General features: G+C 46.8%; 1 protein-coding gene across 1 annotated transcript in view; it reads left to right on the top strand.

The window, feature by feature from the left end:
* Positions 1-23,152, top strand: part of LOC129818032 (methyl-CpG-binding domain protein 2-like) — a 163,833-nt gene that overhangs the window by 128,083 nt on the left and 12,598 nt on the right. The window lies entirely within an intron of this gene.

Below are 23,152 nucleotides of genomic sequence, written 5' to 3'. Positions count from 1 at the left end.
ACTGCTACTACTACTACTACTACTACTACTACTACTACTACTACTACTACTGCTGCTGCTACTACTACTACTACTACTACTACTACTACCTCTACTGCTACTACTGCTGCTGCTACTAATACTACTCTACTACTATTACTACTTCAGCTACTGCTACTACTACTACTACCTCTACTCTACTGCTCTACTCCTCAACATCCATAGACCTGTAGCATCCAGCTAGTAGCATGATTCAACATCCATCCATACATAGACCTGTAGCATCCAGCTAGTAGCATGATTCAACATCCATCCATACATAGACCTGTAGCATCCAGCTAGTAGCATGATTCAACATCCATCCATACATAGACCTGTAGCATCCAGCTAGTAGCATGATTCAACATCCATCCATACACAGACCTGTAGCATCCAGCTAGTAGCATGATTCAACATCCATCCATACATAGACCTGTAGCATCCAGCTAGTAGCATGATTCAACATCCATCCATACACAGACCTGTAGCATCCAGCTAGTAGCATGATTCAACATCCATCCATACATAGACCTGTAGCATCCAGATAGTAGCATGATTCAACATCCATCCATACATAGACCTGTAGCATCCAGCTAGTAGCATGATTCAAGATCCATCCATACATAGACCTGTAGCATCCAGCTAGTAGCATGATTCAACATCCATCCATACATAGACCTGTAGCATCTAGCTAGTAGCATGATTCAACATCCATCCATACATAGACCTGTAGCATCCAGCTAGTAGCATGATTCAACATCCATCCATCCATAGACCTGTAGCATCCAGCTAGTAGCATGTTTCAACATACATAGACCTGTAGCATCCAGCTAGTAGCATGATTCAACATCCATCCATACATAGACCTGTAGCATCCAGCTAGTAGCATGATTCAAGATCCATAGACCTGTAGCATCCAGCTAGTAGCATGATTCAACATCCATCCATACATAGACCTGTAGCATCCAGCTAGTAGCATGATTCAAGATCCATCCATACATAGACCTGTAGCATCCAGCTAGTAGCATGATTCAACATCCATCCATACATACACCTGTAGTATCCAGCTAGTAGCATGATTCAATATACATAGACCTGTAGCATCCAGCTAGTAGCATGATTTAACATACATAGACCTGTAGCATCCAGCTAGTAGCATGATTCAACATACATAGACCTGTAGCATCCAGCTAGTAGCATGATTCAACATCCATCCATACATAGACCTGTAGCATCCAGCTAGTAGCATGATACAACATACATAGACCTGTAGCATCCAGCTAGTAGCATGATTCAACATCCATAGACCTGTAGCATCCAGCTAGTAGCATGATTCAACATCCATAGACCTGTAGCATCCAGCTAGTAGCAAGATACAACATCCATAGACCTGTAGCATAGACCTGTAACATCCATAGACCTGTAGCATCCAGCTAGTAGCATGATTCAAGATCCATCCATACATAGACCTGTAGCATCCAGCTAGTAGCATGATTCAACATCCATAGACCTGTAGCATCCAGCTAGTAGCATGATACAACATACATAGACCTGTAGCATCCAGCTAGTAGCATGATTCAACATCCATCCATACATAGACCTGTAGCATCCAGCTAGTAGCATGATACAGCATCCATAGACCTGTAGCATCCAGCTAGTAGCATGATTCAACATCCATCCATACATAGACCTGTAGCATCCAGCTAGTAGCATGATTCATCATCCATCCATACATAGACCTGTAGCATCCAGCTAGTAGCGTGATTCATCATCCATCCATACATAGACCTGTAGCATCCAGCTAGTAGCGTGATTCAACATCCATCCATACATAGACCTGTAGCATCCAGCTAGTAGCATGATTCAACATCCATCCATACATAGACCTGTAGCATCTAGCTAGTAGCATGATTCAAGATCCATAGACCTGTAGCATAGACCTGTAGCATCCAGCTAGTAGCATGATTCAACATACATAGACCTGTAGCATCCAGCTAGTAGCATGATTCAACATCCATCCGTACATAGACCTGTAGCATCCAGCTAGTAGCATGATTCAACATCCATCCATACATAGACCTGTAGCATCCAGCTAGTAGCATGATTCAACATCCATAGACCTGTAGCATCCAGCTAGTAGCATGATTCAACATCCATCCATACATAGACCTGTAGCATCCAGCTAGTAGCATGATTCAACATACATAGACCTGTAGCATCCAGCTAGTAGCATGATTCAACATACATAGACCTGTAGCATCCAGCTAGTAGCATGATTCAACATACATAGAACTGTAGCATCCATCTAGTAGCATGATTCAACATACATAGACCTGTAGCATCCAGCTAGTAGCATGATTCAACATCCATCCATATATAGACCTGTAGCATCTAGCTAGTAGCATGATTCAACATCCATCCATACATAGACCTGTAGCATCCAGCTAGTAGCATGATTCAACATTCATCCATACATAGACCTGTAGCATCTAGCTAGTAGCATGATTCAACATCCATCCATACATAGACCTGTAGCATCCAGCTAGTAGCATGATTCAACATCCATCCATACATAGACCTGTAGCATCCGGCTAGTAGCATGATTCAACATACATAGACCTGTAGCATCCAGCTAGTAGCATGATTCAACATCCATCCATACATAGACCTGTAGCATCCAGCTAGTGGCATGATTCAACATCCATCCATACATAGACCTGTAGCATCCGGCTAGTAGCATGATTCAACATACATAGACCTGTAGCATCCAGCTAGTAGCATGATTCAACATCCATCCATACATAGACCTGTAGCATCCAGCTAGTGGCATGATTCAACATCCATCCATACATAGACCTTTAGCATCCAGCTAGTAGCATGATTCAACATCCATCCATACATAGACCTGTAGCATCCAGCTAGTAGCATGATTCATCATCCATCCATACATGGACCTGTAGCATCCCGCTAGTAGCATGATTCAACATCCATCCATACATAGACCTGTAGCATCCAGCTAGTAGCATGATTCAACATCCATCCATACATAGACCTGTAGCATCCAGCTAGTAGCATGATTCAACATCCATCCATACATAGACCTGTAGCATCCAGCTAGTAGCATGATTCATCATCCATCCATACATGGACCTGTAGCATCCCGCTAGTAGCATGATTCAACATCCATCCATACATAGACCTGTAGCATCCAGCTAGTAGCATGATTCAACATCCATCCATACATAGACCTGTAGCATCCAGCTAGTAGCATGATTCAACATCCATCCATACATAGACCTGTAGCATCCAGCTAGTAGCATGATTCAACATCCATAGACCTGTAGCATCCAGCTAGTAGCATGATTCAACATCCATCCATACATAGACCTGTAGCATCCAGCTAGTAGCATGATTCAACATACATAGACCTGTAGCATCCAGCTAGTAGCATGATTCAACATACATAGACCTGTAGCATCCAGCTAGTAGCATGATTCAACATACATAGACCTGTAGCATCCAGCTAGTAGCATGATTCAACATACATAGACCTGTAGCATCCAGCTAGTAGCATGATTCAACATACATAGACCTGTAGCATCCAGCTAGTAGCATGATTCATCATCCATCCATACATGGACCTGTAGCATCCCGCTAGTAGCATGATTCAACATCCATCCATACATAGACCTGTAGCATCCAGCTAGTAGCATGATTCAACATCCATCCATACATAGACCTGTAGCATCCAGCTAGTAGCATGATTCAACATCCATCCATACATAGACCTGTAGCATCCAGCTAGTAGCATGATTCATCATCCATCCATACATGGACCTGTAGCATCCCGCTAGTAGCATGATTCAACATCCATCCATACATAGACCTGTAGCATCCAGCTAGTAGCATGATTCAACATCCATCCATACATAGACCTGTAGCATCCAGCTAGTAGCATGATTCAACATCCATCCATACATAGACCTGTACCATCCAGCTAGTAGCATGATTCAACATCCATAGACCTGTAGCATCCAGCTAGTAGCATGATTCAACATCCATCCATACATAGACCTGTAGCATCCAGCTAGTAGCATGATTCAACATACATAGACCTGTAGCATCCAGCTAGTAGCATGATTCAACATACATAGACCTGTAGCATCCAGCTAGTAGCATGATTCAACATACATAGACCTGTAGCATCCAGCTAGTAGCATGATTCAACATACATAGACCTGTAGCATCCAGCTAGTAGCATGATTCAACATACATAGACCTGTAGCATCCAGCTAGTAGCATGATTCAACATCCATCCATATATAGACCTGTAGCATCTAGCTAGTAGCATGATTCAACATCCATCCATACATAGACCTGTAGCATCCAGCTAGTAGCATGATTCAACATCCATCCATACATAGACCTGTAGCATCCAGCTAGTAGCATGATGCTCCGGCCCGAAGGGGACCAGTCCGAAGGGGACCAGCTCCGGTCCGAAGGTGTCTGGCTGAACACATCTAGGTTTTAGCGGTTTAGTGTGTGTTTTTAAGTGTTGGTGTACGACCATCTGTTTACTGTAGAGTTAAGGATGTTTGTAAACAAGAGTTTTTTTTTTTTTTTTACTCCCTTGGTAGCTTATCAATACATTGATTGATTTCTGTGTGGGTGTGATGAATAGGCTGCTATATGACTCTTCATCTGGAGATTCATATACAGAGAACATTGCAAAAATACACCAAGCACAACTGAAATCCAAACTGCCAAGTGGCAGCAAAGTGAATAGTATTTGGATTCATTTAAGCTACAGATGTGTTCGCCAACCAGACTGCAAGATAAATGTTTGTGTCCAATACATCACGCTGATGCATCCTTTAAACCAAATGATAAAGAAGCATTTCCACAGTCTTTTCTCTCGGGAAAATACTGTTAATTTATGTAGATTTATGTAGATTTAGCTAATGGAACTCCCTGCATACAGAAAAGTGATCAATTCAAGGAGACTTAGCTAGAAGCATGGAAAGGAATGCCTTTCCATGCGATGGGAACATGATTGGTCAATGCTACTTCTTTGTAGAATAATATGGGCGTATGTTGTAGTGGCCAGGCCATACACCAGCTAACACAGCACACCAAACCAGCTAACACACCAACCAGCTAATACAGCAAACCAGCTAACACAGCAAACCAGCTAACACAGCAAACCAAACCACACCAGCAAACACAGCAAACCAAACCAGCTAACACAGCAAACCATCTAACACAGCAAGCCAGCTAACACAGCAAACCAGCTAACACAGCAAGCCAGCTAACACAGCAAACCAGCTAACACAGCAAGCCAGCTAACACAGCAAGCCAGCTAACACAGCAAACCAAACCAGCTAACACAGCAAACCATCTAACACAGCAAACCAGCTAACACAGCAAACCAAACCAGCTAACACAGCAAACCATCTAACACAGCAAACCAAACCAGCTAACACAGCAAACCAAACCAGCTAACACAGCAAACCATCTAACACAGCAAACCAGCTAACACAGCAAACCAGCTAACACAGCAAACCAAACCAGCTAACACAGCAAACCAAACCAGCTAACACACCAAACCAGCTAACACAGCAAACCAAACCAGCTAACACAGCAAACCAGCTAACACAGCAAACCAGCAAACACAGCAAACCATCTAACACAGCAAGCCAGCTAACACAGCAAACCAGCTAACACAGCAAACCATCTAACACAGCAAACCATCTAACACAGCAAACCATCTAACACAGCAAACACAGCAAACCAGCTAACACAGCAAACCAAACCAGCAAACCAGCTAACACAGCAAACCAGCTAACACAGCAAACCAAACCAGCAAACACAGCAAACCAGCTAACACAGCAAACCAAACCAGCTAACACAGCAAACCAAACCAGCTAACACAGCAAACCAAACCAGCTAACACAGCAAACCAAACCAGCTAACACAGCAAACCAAACCAGCTAACACAGCAAACCAGCTAACACAGCAAACCAAACCAGCTAACACAGCAAACCAGCTAACACAGCAAACCAAACCAGCTAACACAGCAAACCAAACCAGCTAACACAGCAAACCAGCTAACACAGCAAACCAAACCAGCTAACACAGCAAACCAAACCAGCTAACACAGCAAACCAGCTAACACAGCAAACCAGCTAACACAGCAAACCAGCTAACACAGCAAACCAGCTAACACAGCAAACCAGCTAACACAGCAAACCAGCTAACACAGCAAACCAAACCAGCTAACACAGCAAACCAAACCAGCTAACACAGCAAACCAAACCAGCTAACACAGCAAACCAGCTAACACAGCAAACCAGCTAACACAGCAAACCAGCTAACACAGCAAACCAGCTAACACAGCAAACCAGCTAACACAGCAAACCAGCTAACACAGCAAACCAAACCAGCAAACACAGCAAACCAGCTAACACAGCAAACCAGCTAACACAGCAAACCAGCTAACACAGCAAACCAGCTAACACAGCAAACCAGCTAACACAGCAAACCAAACCAGCTAACACAGCAAACCAAACCAGCTAACACAGCAAACCAAACCAGCTAACACAGCAAACCAGCTAACACAGCAAACCAGCTAACACAGCAAACCAAACCACACCAGCAAACACAGCAAACCAAACCACACCAGCTAACACAGCAAACCATCTAACACAGCAAGCCAGCTAACACAGCAAACCAGCTAACACAGCAAACCATCTAACACAGCAAACCATCTAACACAGCAAACCAAACCAGCAAACACAGCAAACCAAACCAGCAAACACAGCAAACCAGCTAACACAGCAAACCAAACCAGCAAACCAGCTAACACAGCAAACCAAACCAGCAAACACAGCAAACCAGCTAACACAGCAAACCAAACCAGCTAACACAGCAAACCAAACCAGCTAACACAGCATACCAAACCAGCTAACACAGCAAACCAAACCAGCTAACACAGCAAACCAAACCAGCTAACACAGCAAACCAAACCAGCTAACACAGCAAACCAGCTAACACAGCAAACCAAACCAGCTAACACAGCAAATCAGCTAACACAGCAAACCAAACCAGCTAACACAGCAAACCAAACCAGCTAACACAGCAAACCATCTAACACAGCAAGCCAGCTAACACAGCAAACCAGCTAACACACCAAACCAGCTAACACAGCAAACCAAACCAGCTAACACAGCAAACCAAACCAGCTAACACAGCAAACCAAACCAGCTAACACAGCAAACCAGCTAACACAGCAAACCAGCTAACACAGCAAACCAAACCAGTTAACACAGCAAACCAGCTAACACAGCAAACCAGCTAACACACCAAACCAGCTAACACAGCAAACCAAACCAGCTAACACAGCAACCCAAACCAGCTAACACAGCAAACCAAACCAGCTAACACAGCAAACCAGCTAACACAGCAACCCAAACCAGCTAACACAGCAAACAAGCTAACACAGCAAACAAGCTAACACAGCAAACCAGCTAACACAGCAAACCAGCTAACACAGCAAACCAGCTAACACAGCAAACCAAACCAGCTATCACACCAAACCAGCTAACACAGCAAACCAGCTAACACAGCAAACCAAACCAGCTAACACAGCAAACCAAACCAGCTAACACAGCAAACCAAACCAGCTAACACAGCAAACCAAACCAGCTAACACAGCAAACCAGCTAACACAGCAAACCAGCTAACACAGCAAACCAAACCACACCAGCAAACACAGCAAACCAAACCAGCTAACACAGCAAACCATCTAACACAGCAAGCCAGCTAACACAGCAAACCAGCTAACACAGCAAACCATCTAACACAGCAAACCAAACCAGCAAACACAGCAAACCAGCTAACACAGCAAACCAAACCAGCAAACCAGCTAACACAGCAAACCAGCTAACACAGCAAACCAGCTAACACAGCAAACCAGCTAACACAGCAAACCAGCTAACACAGCAAACCAGCTAACACAGCAAACCAAACCAGCTAACACAGCAAACAAGCTAACACAGCAAACCAGCTAACACAGCAAACCAGCTAACACAGCAAACCAGCTAACACAGCAAACCAGCTAACCAAACCAGCTAACACAGCAAACCAAACCAGCTAACACAGCAAACCAGCTAACACAGCAAACCAAACCAGCTAACACAGCAAACCATCTAACACAGCAAGCCAGCTAACACAGCAAACCAGCTAACACAGCAAACCAGCTAACACAGCAAACCAGCTAACACAGCAAACCAGCTAACACAGCAAACCAGCTAACACAGCAAACCAGCTAACACAGCAAACCAGCTAACACAGCAAACCAGCTAACACAGCAAACCAAACCAGCTAACACAGCAAACAAGCTAACACAGCAAACCAGCTAACACAGCAAACCAGCTAACACAGCAAACCAGCTAACACAGCAAACCAGCTAACACAGCAAACCAGCTAACACAGCAAACCAAACCAGCTAACACAGCAAACCAAACCAGCTAACACAGCAAACCAAACCAGCTAACACAGCAAACCAAACCAGCTAACACAGCAAACCAGCTAACACAGCAAACCATCTAACACAGCAAACCATCTAACACAGCAAACCATCTAACACAGCAAACCAAACCAGCAAACACAGCAAACCAGCTAACACAGCAAACCAAACCAGCAAACCAGCTAACACAGCAAACCAAACCAGCAAACACAGCAAACCAGCTAACACAGCAAACCAAACCAGCTAACACAGCAAACCAAACCAGCTAACACAGCAAACCAAACCAGCTAACACAGCAAACCAAACCAGCTAACACAGCAAACCAAACCAGCTAACACAGCAAACCAGCTAACACAGCAAACCCAACCAGCTAACACAGCAAACCAGCTAACACAGCAAACCAAACCAGCTAACACAGCAAACCAAACCAGCTAACACAGCAAACCAGCTAACACAGCAAACCAAACCAGCTAACACAGCAAACCATCTAACACAGCAAGCCAGCTAACACAGCAAACCAGCTAACACAGCAAACCAGCTAACACAGCAAACCAGCTAACACAGCAAACCAGCTAACACAGCAAACCAGCTAACACAGCAAACCAGCTAACACAGCAAACCAGCTAACACAGCAAACCAGCTAACACAGCAAACCAGCTAACACAGCAAACCAGCTAACACAGCAAACCAAACCAGCTAACACAGCAAACCAGCTAACACAGCAAACCAAACCAGCTAACACAGCAAACCAGCTAACACACCAAACCAGCTAACACAGCAAACCAAACCAGCTAACACAGCAAACCAAACCAGCTAACACAGCAAACCAAACCAGCTAACACAGCAAACCAGCTAACACAGCAAACCAGCTAACACAGCAAACCAAACCAGTTAACACAGCAAACCAGCTAACACAGCAAACCAGCTAACACACCAAACCAGCTAACACAGCAAACCAAACCAGCTAACACAGCAACCCAAACCAGCTAACACAGCAAACCAAACCAGCTAACACAGCAAACCAGCTAACACAGCAACCCAAACCAGCTAACACAGCAAACAAGCTAACACAGCAAACAAGCTAACACAGCAAACCAGCTAACACAGCAAACCAGCTAACACAGCAAACCAGCTAACACAGCAAACCAAACCAGCTATCACACCAAACCAGCTAACACAGCAAACCAGCTAACACAGCAAACCAAACCAGCTAACACAGCAAACCAAACCAGCTAACACAGCAAACCAAACCAGCTAACACAGCAAACCAGCTAACACAGCAAACCAGCTAACACAGCAAACCAGCTAACACAGCAAACCAAACCACACCAGCAAACACAGCAAACCAAACCAGCTAACACAGCAAACCATCTAACACAGCAAGCCAGCTAACACAGCAAACCAGCTAACACAGCAAACCATCTAACACAGCAAACCAAACCAGCAAACACAGCAAACCAGCTAACACAGCAAACCAAACCAGCAAACCAGCTAACACAGCAAACCAGCTAACACAGCAAACCAGCTAACACAGCAAACCAGCTAACACAGCAAACCAGCTAACACAGCAAACCAAACCAGCTAACACAGCAAACAAGCTAACACAGCAAACCAGCTAACACAGCAAACCAGCTAACACAGCAAACCAGCTAACACAGCAAACCAGCTAACCAAACCAGCTAACACAGCAAACCAAACCAGCTAACACAGCAAACCAGCTAACACAGCAAACCAAACCAGCTAACACAGCAAACCATCTAACACAGCAAGCCAGCTAACACAGCAAACCAGCTAACACAGCAAACCAGCTAACACAGCAAACCAGCTAACACAGCAAACCAGCTAACACAGCAAACCAGCTAACACAGCAAACCAGCTAACACAGCAAACCAGCTAACACAGCAAACCAGCTAACACAGCAAACCAGCTAACACAGCAAACCAGCTAACACAGCAAACCAGCTAACACAGCAAACCAGCTAACACAGCAAACCAGCTAACACAGCAAACCAGCTAACACAGCAAACCAAACCAGCTAACACAGCAAACCAAACCAGCTAACACAGCAAACCAAACCAGCTAACACAGCAAACCAGCTAACACAGCAAACCATCTAACACAGCAAACCATCTAACACAGCAAACCATCTAACACAGCAAACCAAACCAGCAAACACAGCAAACCAGCTAACACAGCAAACCAAACCAGCAAACCAGCTAACACAGCAAACCAAACCAGCAAACCAGCTAACACAGCAAACCAAACCAGCAAACACAGCAAACCAGCTAACACAGCAAACCAAACCAGCTAACACAGCAAACCAAACCAGCTAACACAGCAAACCAAACCAGCTAACACAGCAAACCAAACCAGCTAACACAGCAAACCAGCTAACACAGCAAACCCAACCAGCTAACACAGCAAACCAGCTAACACAGCAAACCAAACCAGCTAACACAGCAAACCAAACCAGCTAACACAGCAAACCAGCTAACACAGCAAACCAAACCAGCTAACACAGCAAACCATCTAACACAGCAAGCCAGCTAACACAGCAAACCAGCTAACACAGCAAACCAGCTAACACAGCAAACCAGCTAACACAGCAAACCAGCTAACACAGCAAACCAGCTAACACAGCAAACCAGCTAACACAGCAAACCAGCTAACACAGCAAACCAGCTAACACAGCAAACCAAACCAGCTAACACAGCAAACCAGCAAACACAGCAAACCAGCTAACACAGCAAACCAGCAAACACAGCAAACCAGCAAACACAGCAAACCAGCTAACACAGCAAACCAGCTAACACAGCAAACCAGCTAACACAGCATACCAAACCAGCTAACACACCAAACCAAACCAGCTAACACACCAAAGCAAACCAGCTAACACAGCAAACCAGCTAACACAGCAAACCAGCTAACACAGCAAACCAAACCAGCTAACACAGCAAACCAGCTAACACAGCAAACCAGCTAACACAGCAAACCAGCTAACACAGCAAACCAGCTAACACAGCAAACCAGCTAACACAGCAAACCAGCTAACACAGCAAACCAAACCAGCTAACACAGCAAACCAGCAAACACAGCAAACCAGCTAACACAGCAAACCAGCTAACACAGCAAACCAGCAAACACAGCAAACCAGCAAACACAGCAAACCAGCTAACACAGCAAACCAGCTAACACAGCATACCAAACCAGCTAACACACCAAACCAAACCAGCTAACACACCAAAGCAAACCAGCTAACACAGCAAACCAGCTAACACAGCAAACCAGCTAACACAGCAAACCAAACCAGCTAACACAGCAAACCAGCTAACACAGCAAACCAGCTAACACAGCAAACCAGCTAACACAGCAAACCAAACCACACCAGCAAACCAAACCAGCTAACACAGCAAACCATCTAACACAGCAAGCCAGCTAACACAGCAAACCAGCTAACACAGCAAACCATCTAACACAGCAAACCATCTAACACAGCAAACCAAACCAGCAAACACAGCAAACCAGCTAACACAGCAAACCAAACCAGCAAACCAGCTAACACAGCAAACCAGCTAACACAGCAAACCAAACCAGCAAACACAGCAAACCAGCTAACACAGCAAACCAAACCAGCTAACACAGCAAACCAAACCAGCTAACACAGCAAACCAAACCAGCTAACACAGCAAACCAGCTAACACAGCAAACCAAACCAGCTAACACAGCAAACCAGCTAACACAGCAAACCAAACCAGCTAACACAGCAAACCAAACCAGCTAACACAGCAAACCAGCTAACACAGCAAACCAAACCAGCTAACACAGCAAACCAAACCATCTAACACAGCAAACCATCTAACACAGCAAGCCAGCTAACACAGCAAACCAGCTAACACAGCAAACCAGCTAACACAGCAAACCAGCTAACACAGCAAACCAGCTAACACAGCAAACCAGCTAACACAGCAAACCAGCTAACACAGCAAACCAAACCAGCTAACACAGCAAACCAAACCAGCTAACACAGCAAACCAGTTAACACAGCAAACCAGTTAACACAGCAAACCAGTTAACACAGCAAACCAGCTAACACAGCAAACCAGCTAACACAGCAAACCAGCTAACACAGCAAACCAGCTAACACAGCAAACCAGCTAACACAGCAAACCAGCTAACACAGCAAACCAAACCATCTAGGCTCTGTCGCAGCCGACCGCAACCGGGAGGTCCGTGGGGCGACGCACAATTGGCATAGCGTCGTCCGGATTAGGGAGGGTTTGGCCGGTAGGGATATCCTTGTCTCAGTATGTAAAAAATAAAAAAAAATAAAAAAAAATAATAAATGTATGTAATAAAATGTATGCACTCTACTGTAAGTCGCTCTGGATTAGAGCGTCTGCTAAATGACTAAAATGTAAATGTAAAATGTATGTAGCCGGTTCCATTTCTTAATGTTTTGCTTATTAAAGTTAATCTTGCATTTTAACTTACTACTGAAGAGAAAAACTAGACCGGAGGAAAGTACCGGAGAAAGGTAGCCTACACATCAGTCCGAACTATCTGGTGATCCAATAATGACCAGAGCAGATATATTTCATCCTAGTGGAGAAGCAGGATATTACCTCTGGTTATTACTCAGTCTGTAACACGACCCCTGGTTATTACTCAGTCTGTAACACGACCCCTGGTAATTACTCAGTCTGTAACACGACCCCTGGTTATTACTCAGTCTGTAACACGACCCCTGGTTATTACTCAGTCTGTAACACGACCCCTGGTTATTAGTCAGCGACCCCTGGTTATTACTCAGTCTGTAACACGACCCCTTGTCATTACTCAGTCTGTAACACGACCCCTGGTTATTACTCAGTCTGTAACACGACCCCTGGTTATTACTCAGTCTGTAACAAGACCCCTGGTTATTATTCAGTCTGTAGCACGACCCCTGGTTATTAGTCAGTCTGTAACACGACCCCTGGTTATTACTCAGTCTGTAACACGACCCCTGGTTATTAGTCAGTCTGTAACACGACCCCTGGTTATTAGTCAGTCTGTAACACAACCCCTGGTTATTAGTCAGCGACCCCTGGTTATTACTCAGTCTGTAACACGACCCCTGGTTATTAGTCAGTCTGTAACACGACCCCTGGTTATTAGTCAGTCTGTAACACGACCCCTGGTTATTACTCAGTCTGTAACACGACCCCTGGTTATTACTCAGCCTGTAACACGGCCCCTGGTTATTACTCAGTCTGTAACACGACCCCTGGTATTTACTCAGTCTGTAACACGACCCCTGGTTATTACTCAGTCTGTAACACGACCCCTGGTTATTACTCAGCCTGTAACACGGCCCCTGGTATTTACTCAGTCTGTAACACGACCCCTGGTATTTACTCAGTCTGTAACACGACCCCTGGTATTTACTCAGTCTGTAACACGACCCCTGGTTATTAGTCCGACCCCTGGTTATTACTCAGTCTGTAACACGACCCCTGGTTATTACTCGGTCTGTAACACGACCCCTGGTTATTAGTCGGTCTGTAACACAACCCCTGGTTATTAGTCAGTCTGTAACACGACCCCTGGTTATTACTCAGCCTGTAACACGACCCCTGGTTATTACTCGGTCTGTAACACGACCCCTGGTATTTACTCAGTCTGTAACACGACCCCTGGTTATTACTCGGTCTGTAACACGACCCCTGGTTATTAGTCAGCGACCCCTGGTTATTACTCAGTCTGTAACACGACCCCTTGTCATTACTCAGTCTGTAACACGACCCCTGGTTATTACTCAGTCTGTAACAAGACCCCTGGTTATTACTCGGTCTGTAACACGACCCCTGGTTATTACTCGGTCTGTAACACGACCCCTGGTTATTACTCGGTCTGTAACACGACCCCTGGTTATTAGTCAGTCTGTAACACGACCCCTGGTTATTAGTCAGTCTGTAACACGACCCCTGGTTATTAGTCAGTCTGTAACACGACCCCTGGTTATTAGTCAGTCTGTAACACGACCCCTGGTTATTACTCAGTCTGTAACACGACCCCTGGTTATTACTCAGTCTGTAACACGACCCCTGGTTATTACTCAGTCTGTAACACGACCCCTGGTTATTACTCGGTCTGTAACACGACCCCTGGTTATTACTCGGTCTGTAACACGACCCCTGGTTATTACTCGGCCTGTAACACGACCCCTGGTTATAACTCGGCCTGTAACACGACCCCTGGTTATTACTCGGCCTGTAACACGACCCCTGGTTATTACTCAGCCTGTAACACGACCCCAGGTTATTACTCGGGCTGTAACACGACCCCTGGTTATTACTCGGGCTGTAACACGACCCCTGGTTATTACTTAGCCTGTAACACGACCCCTGGTTATTACTCAGCCTGTAACACGACCCCTGGTTATTACTCAGCCTGTAACACGACCCTTGGTTATTACTCAGTCTGTAACACGACCCCTGGTTATTACTCAGCCTGTAACACGACCCCTGGTTATTACTCGGTCTGTAACACGACCCCTGGTTATTACGCGGTCTGTAACACGACCCCTGGTTATTACTCGGTCTGTAACACGACCCCTGGTTATTACTCGGTCTGTAACACGACCCCTGGTTATTACTCAGTCTGTAACACGACCCCTGGTTATTACTTAGCCTGTAACACGACCCCTGGTTATTACTCAGCCTGTAACACGACCCCTGGTTATTACTCAGCCTGTAACACGACCCCTGGTTATTACTCAGCCTGTAACACGACCCTTGGTTATTACTCAGCCTGTAACACGACCCCTGGTTATTACTCAGCCTGTAACACGACCCCTGGTTATTACTCAGTCTGTAACACGACCCCCGGTTATTACTCAGTCTGTAACACGACCCCCGGTTATTACTCAGCCTGTAACACGACCCCCGGTTATTACTCAGTCTGTAACACGACCCCCGGTTATTACTCAGTCTGTAACACGACCCCTGGTTATTACTCAGTCTGTAACACGACCCCTGGTTATTACTCAGCCTGTAACACGACCCCTGGTTATTACTCAGCCTGTAACACGACCCCTGGTTATTACTCAGCCTGTAACACGACCCCTGGTTATTACTCAGTCTGTAACACGACCCCTGGTTATTACTCGGTCTGTAACACGACCCCTGGTTATTACTCGGTCTGTAACACGACCCCTGGTTATTACTCGGTCTGTAACACGACCCCTGGTTATTACTCGGTCTGTAACACGACCCCTGGTTATTACTCGGCCTGTAACACGACCCCTGGTTATAACTCGGCCTGTAACACGACCCCTGGTTATTACTCGGCCTGTAACACGACCCCTGGTTATTACTCAGCCTGTAACACGACCCCTGGTTATTACTCAGCCTGTAACACGACCCCTGGTTATTACTCGGGCTGTAACACGACCCCTGGTTATTACTTAGCCTGTAACACGACCCCTGGTTATTACTCAGCCTGTAACACGACCCCTGGTTATTACTCAGCCTGTAACACGACCCTTGGTTATTACTCAGTCTGTAACACGACCCCTGGTTATTACTCAGCCTGTAACACGACCCCTGGTTATTACTCGGTCTGTAACACGACCCCTGGTTATTACTCGGTCTGTAACACGACCCCTGGTTATTACGCGGTCTGTAACACGACCCCTGGTTATTACTCGGTCTGTAACACGACCCCTGGTTATTACTCGGTCTGTAACACGACCCCTGGTTATTACTCAGTCTGTAACACGACCCCTGGTTATTACTTAGCCTGTAACACGACCCCTGGTTATTACTCAGCCTGTAACACGACCCCTGGTTATTACTCAGCCTGTAACACGACCCCTGGTTATTACTCAGCCTGTAACACGACCCTTGGTTATTACTCAGCCTGTAACACGACCCCCGGTTATTACTCAGTCTGTAACACGACCCCCGGTTATTACTCAGTCTGTAACACGACCCCCGGTTATTACTCAGCCTGTAACACGACCCCCGGTTATTACTCAGTCTGTAACACGACCCCCGGTTATTACTCAGTCTGTAACACGACCCCTGGTTATTACTCAGTCTGTAACACGACCCCTGGTTATTACTCAGCCTGTAACACGACCCCTGGTTATTACTCAGCCTGTAACACGACCCCTGGTTATTACTCAGCCTGTAACACGACCCCTGGTTATTACTCAGCCTGTAACACGACCCCTGGTTATTACTCAGCCTGTAACACGACCCCTGGTTATTACTCGGTCTGTAACACGACCCCTGGTTATTACTCGGTCTGTAACACGACCCCTGGTTATTACTCGGTCTGTAACAAGACCCCTGGTTATTACTCGGTCTGTAACACGACCCCTGGTTATTACTCGGCCTGTAACACGACCCCTGGTTATAACTCGGCCTGTAACACGACCCCTGGTTATTACTCGGCCTGTAACACGACCCCTGGTTATTACTCGGCCTGTAACACGACCCCTGGTTATTACTCGGCCTGTAACACGACCCCTGGTTATTACTCGGGCTGTAACACGACCCCTGGTTATTACTTAGCCTGTAACACGACCCCTGGTTATTACTCAGCCTGTAACACGACCCCTGGTTATTACTCAGCCTGTAACACGACCCTTGGTTATTACTCAGTCTGTAACACGACCCCTGGTTATTACTCGGCCTGTAACACGACCCCTGGTTATTACTCGGTCTGTAACACGACCCCTGGTTATTACTCGGTCTGTAACACGACCCCTGGTTATTACGCGGTCTGTAACACGACCCCTGGTTATTACTCGGTCTGTAACACGACCCCTGGTTATTACTCGGTCTGTAACACGACCCCTGGTTATTACTCGGTCTGTAACACGACCCCTGGTTATTACTCGGTCTGTAACACGACCCCTGGTTATTACTCAGCCTGTAACACGACCCCTGGTTATTACTCAGCCTGTAACACGACCCCTGGTTATTACTCAGCCTGTAACACGACCCCTGGTTATTACTCAGTCTGTAACACGACCCCTGGTTATTACTCAGTCTGTATCACGACCCCCGGTTATTACTCAGTCTGTAACACGACCCCCGGTTATTACTCAGCCTGTAACACGACCCCCGGTTATTACTCAGTCTGTAACACGACCCCCGGTTATTACTCAGTCTGTAACACGACCCCTGGTTATTACTCAGTCTGTAACACGACCCCTGGTTATTACTCAGCCTGTAACACGACCCCTGGTTATTACTCAGTCTGTAACACGACCCCTGGTTATTACTCAGCCTGTAACACGACCCCTGGTTATTACTCAGTCTGTAACACGACCCCTGGTTATTACTCAGTCTATAACACGACCCCCGGTTATTACTCCGTGTGTACTACACTAGCTAGCTAATCTCCCACCTTGTATTTTGAATCCTGTGTCAAGCTAATCAAGGAAGTGATGTGGGATGGGGGCAGCAATCTGCGTTGATGATTTCCTGTCCTGTCTCCTAACCCTCCCGCTTGCCTGCGGTTCAGCTCATCTCGGACGGAGGCTGTGTCCACACAAGTGGCACCCTAGTCCATATTTGGTGTACTAGTTTTGACCAAAGCCTATAGGACTCTGGTTCAAAAGTAGTGCACTATATAGGGAATGCGTTGCCATTAAGGACACAAGCTCAGAGACGAGGCTGCCGTGGGGTTGGCTGAGTAATGAGTGAGAGCCTTAACCTGCAGTCTGGGGTTTGCAGCCATTCGCCATATCTCTCCTCGCCACATTTCAACCCCGCTAACCGCCTGTTCCGCCTCCTCCTCACCGCAGCTACCACCTCACAGCCTGGGGGCATCCCAAATCCCACCCTATTGTCTTCATAATGCACTACATTTGGACCCTTCATAGTGCACTATATTTGGACCCTTCGTAGTGCACTACATTTGGACTCTTCGTAGTGCACTACATTTGGATTCTTCATAGTGCACTACATTTGGACCCTTCGTAGTGCACTACATTTGGAGCCTTCATAGTGCACTACATTTGGACCTTTCGTAGTGCACTACATGTGGACCCTTCGTAGTGCACTACATGTGGACCCTTCGTAGTGCACTACATGTGGACCCTTCGTAGTGCACTACATTTGGACCCTTCATGGTGCACTACATTTGGATTCTTCGTAGTGCACTACATTTGGATTCTTCGTAGTGCACTACATTTGGATTCTTCATAGTGCACTACATTTGGACCCTTTCTAGTGCACTACATTTGGACTCTTCGTAGTGCACTACATTTGGACACGTAATAGTTCACTACATTTGGACCCTTCGTAGTGCACTACATTTGGATCCTTCGTAGTGCACTACATTTGGACCCTTCGTAGTGCACTACATTTGAACCCTTCCTAGTGCACTACATTTGGGACCCTTCATAGTGCACTACATTTGACCAGAGCCGATACGGCTCCCGTACAAGCCATGATCAAATGTAATAGACTATGTAGGGAATAAGGATGCCATTTTGGAATGGAACACGTCCTGCCAGCAGTCCGCTGGGTATTCTACAGTGTCCTCTCTGTTAAATAAGGGAGGATACATCTGATTATCCAGTGTACAGTAGACTAAGCCCTTCCAACAATTAGCCTGCAGTGCAGTACATAGTGGGAGAATAGACACTGTCATGCTATTACGACTTTGTCTCACACAGACACACACACAGCAGGGCGTGTGTGTGTCTGTTAATTACAGCAGGGCGTGTTAATTACAGCAGGGCGTGTTAATTACAGCAGGGCGTGTTAATTACAGCAGGCTGTGTTAATTAGTTAATTACAGCAGGGTGTGTTAATTACAGCAGGTTTAGACATGGCATTAGAAGAGTTCCAAGTCATTTAGAAACTTGGTGAGGGGGGTGGAGAAATTAAAATTGCATTCACACGCACACACATGCACACTGTGTTCTGGTCTAGTGTGTGTGTGTGGGGGTGGGTGGGGGGGGGGGGGGGGGGGGGGGGGGGGGGGGCTGTTAAAAGGGTGAATATAATTCGTTTTCTGATTGAAATCAAATCAAAGTGTATTTGTCACGTGCGCCGAATACAACAGGTATTTCACCTTACAGTGAAATGCTGACTTACAGGCTCTAACCAATAGTGCAGAAAAATGTATTAGGTGAACAATAGGTAAGTAAAGAAATAAGAAGTAGCGAAGCTACATACAGACACCGGTTAGTCAGACACCGGTTAGTCAGGCTGGTTAGTCAGTCTGGTTAGTCAGACACCGGTTAGTCAGGCTGGTTAGTCAGACACCGGTTAGTCAGGCTGGTTAGTCAGTCTGGTTAGTCAGGCTGGTTAGTCAGACACCAGTTAGTCAGGCTGGTTAGTCAGGCTGGTTAGTCAGACACCGGTTAGTCAGGCTGGTTAGTCAGGCTGGTTAGTCAGGCACCGGTTAGTCAGGCTGGTTAGTCAGGCTGGTTAGTCAGTCTGGTTAGTCAGGCACCGGTTAGTCAGGCTGGTTAGTCAGTCTGGTTAGTCAGTCTGGTTAGTCAGGCACCGGTTAGTCAGGCTGGTTAGTCAGACACCGGTTAGTCAGGCTGGTTAGTCAGGCTGGTTAGTCAGGCACCGGTTAGTCAGGCTGGTTAGTCAGACACCGGTTAGTCAGACACCGGTTAGTCAGACACCGGTTAGTCAGGCTGGTTAGTCAGGCTGGTTATTCAGACATCGGTTAGTCAGGCTGGTTAGTCAGGCTGGTTAGTCAGGCACCGGTTAGTCAGGCTGGTTAGTCAGGCACCGGTTAGTCAGGCACCGGTTAGTCAGACACTGGTTATTCAGACACCGGTTAGTCCGACACCGGTTAGTCAGACACCGGTTAGTCAGTCTGGTTAGTCAGACACCGGTTAGTCAGACACCGGTTAGTCAGGCTGGTTAGTCAGACACTGGTTATTCAGACACCGGTTAGTCCGACACCGGTTAGTCAGACACCGGTTAGTCAGGCTAGTTAGTCAGACACCGGTTAGTCAGGCTAGTTAGTCAGACACCGGTTAGTCAGGCTGGTTAGTCAGACACCGGTTAGTCAGACACCGGTTAGTCAGACACCGGTTAGTCAGGCTGGTTAGTCAGACACCGGTTAGTCAGACACCAGTTAGTCAGGCTGGTTAGTCAGGCTGGTTAGTCAGACACCGGTTAGTCAGGCTGGTTAGTCAGACACCGGTTAGTCAGGCTGGTTAGTCAGACACCGGTTAGTCAGGCTGGTTAGTCAGGCTGGTTATTCAGACATCGGTTAGTCAGGCTGGTTAGTCAGGCTGGTTATTCAGACATCGGTTAGTCAGGCTGGTTAGTCAGGCTGGTTAGTCAGGCACCGGTTAGTCAGGCTGGTTAGTCAGACACCGGTTAGTCAGGCTGGTTAGTCAGACACCGGTTAGTCAGGCTGGTTAGTCAGGCTGGTTAGTCAGACACCGGTTAGTCAGGCTGGTTAGTCAGACACCGGTTAGTCAGGCTGGTTAGTCAGACACCGGTTAGTCAGGCTGGTTAGTCAGACACCGGTTAGTCAGACACCGGTTAGTCAGACACCGGTTAGTCAGGCTGGTTAGTCAGACACCGGTTAGTCAGGCTGGTTAGTCAGACACCGGTTAGTCAGGCTGGTTAGTCAGACACCGGTTAGTCAGGCTGGTTAGTCAGACACCGGTTAGTCAGACACCAGTTAGTCAGGCTGGTTAGTCAGGCTGGTTAGTCAGACACCGGTTAGTCAGGCTGGTTAGTCAGACACCGGTTAGTCAGGCTGGTTAGTCAGACACCGGTTAGTCAGACACCGGTTAGTCAGACACCGGTTAGTCAGGCTGGTTAGTCAGACACCGGTTAGTCAGGCTGGTTAGTCAGACACCGGTTAGTCAGGCTGGTTAGTCAGGCTGGTTAGTCAGACACCGGTTAGTCAGGCTGGTTAGTCAGACACCGGTTAGTCAGGCTGGTTAGTCAGGCACCGGTTAGTCAGGCTGGTTAGTCAGGCACCGGTTAGTCAGGCTGGTTAGTCAGACACCGGTTAGTCAGACACCAGTTAGTCAGGCTGGTTAGTCAGACACCGGTTAGTCAGGCTGGTTAGTCAGACACCGGTTAGTCAGGCTGGTTAGTCAGACACCGGTTAGTCAGGCTGGTTAGTCAGGCACCGGTTAGTCAGGCTGGTTAGTCAGACACCGGTTAGTCAGACACCAGTTAGTCAGGCTGGTTATTCAGACACTGGTTAGTCAGGCTGGTTAGTCAGACACCGGTTAGTCAGACACCGGTTAGTCAGACACCAGTTAGTCAGACACCGGTTAGTCAGACACCGGTTAGTCAGGCTGGTTAGTCAGGCTGGTTAGTCAGGCTGGTTAGTCAGACACCGGTTAGTCAGACACCGGTTAGTCAGACACCGGTTAGTCAGACACTGGTTAGTCAGGCTGGTTAGTCAGACATCGGTTAGTCAGGCTGGTTAGTCAGACATCGGTTAGTCAGACACTTTTTAGTCAGGCTGGTTAGTCAGACATCGGTTAGTCAGACACTGGTTAGTCAGGCTGGTTAGTCAGACACCAGTTAGTCAGGCTGGTTAGTCAGACACCGGTTAGTCAGACACCGGTTAGTCAGGCTGGTTAGTCAGACACCAGTTAGTCAGACACCAGTTAGTCAGGCTGGTTAGTCAGACACCAGTTAGTCAGACACCGGTTAGTCAGGCTGGTTAGCCAGACACCGGTTAGTCAGACACCGGTTAGTCAGACACCGGTTAGTCAGACACCGGTTAGTCAGACACCGGTTAGTCAGGCTGGTTAGTCAGACACCTGTTAGTCAGACACCAGTTAGTCAGGCTGGTTAGTCAGACACCGGTTAGTCAGGCTGGTTAGCCAGACACAGGTTAGTCAGACACCAGTTAGTCAGGCTGGTTAGCCAGGCACTGGTTAGCCAGACACCGGTTAGTCAGACACCGGTTAGTCAGACACCGGTTAGTCAGACACTGGTTAGTCAGACACCGGTTAGTCAGGCTGGTTAGTCAGACACCGGTTAGTCAGACACTGGTTAGTCAGACACCGGTTAGTCAGACACCGGTTAGTCAGACACCGGTTAGTCAGACACCGGTTAGTCAGACACCGGTTAGTCAGGCTGGTTAGTCAGACACTGGTTAGTCAGACACCGGTTAGTCAGGCTGGTTAGTCAGACACCGGTTAGTCAGGCTGGTTAGTCAGGCTGGTTAGTCAGACACCGGTTAGTCAGGCTGGTTAGTCAGACACCGGTTAGTCAGACACCGGTTAGTCAGACACCGGTTAGTCAGACACCGGTTAGTCAGACACCGGTTAGTCAGACACCGGTTAGTCAGACACCGGTTAGTCAGGCTGGTTAGTCAGGCTGGTTAGTCAGACACCGGTTAGTCAGGCTGGTTAGTCAGACACCGGTTAGTCAGTCTGGTTAGTCAGACACCGGTTAGTCAGACACTGGTTAGTCAGACACTGGTTAGTCAGACACTGGTTAGTCAGACACCGGTTAGTCAGACACTGGTTAGTCAGGCTGGTTAGTCAGACACCGGTTAGTCAGACACTGGTTAGTCAGACACCGGTTAGTCAGACACTGGTTAGTCAGACACCGGTTAGTCAGGCTAGTTAGTCAGACACTGGTTAGTCAGACAC

Source organism: Salvelinus fontinalis, chromosome 21 (genome assembly GCF_029448725.1).
Source record: "Salvelinus fontinalis isolate EN_2023a chromosome 21, ASM2944872v1, whole genome shotgun sequence".
Lineage (NCBI taxonomy): Eukaryota > Metazoa > Chordata > Actinopteri > Salmoniformes > Salmonidae > Salvelinus > Salvelinus fontinalis.
This window is presented reverse-complemented; position numbering and strand designations above follow the sequence as displayed.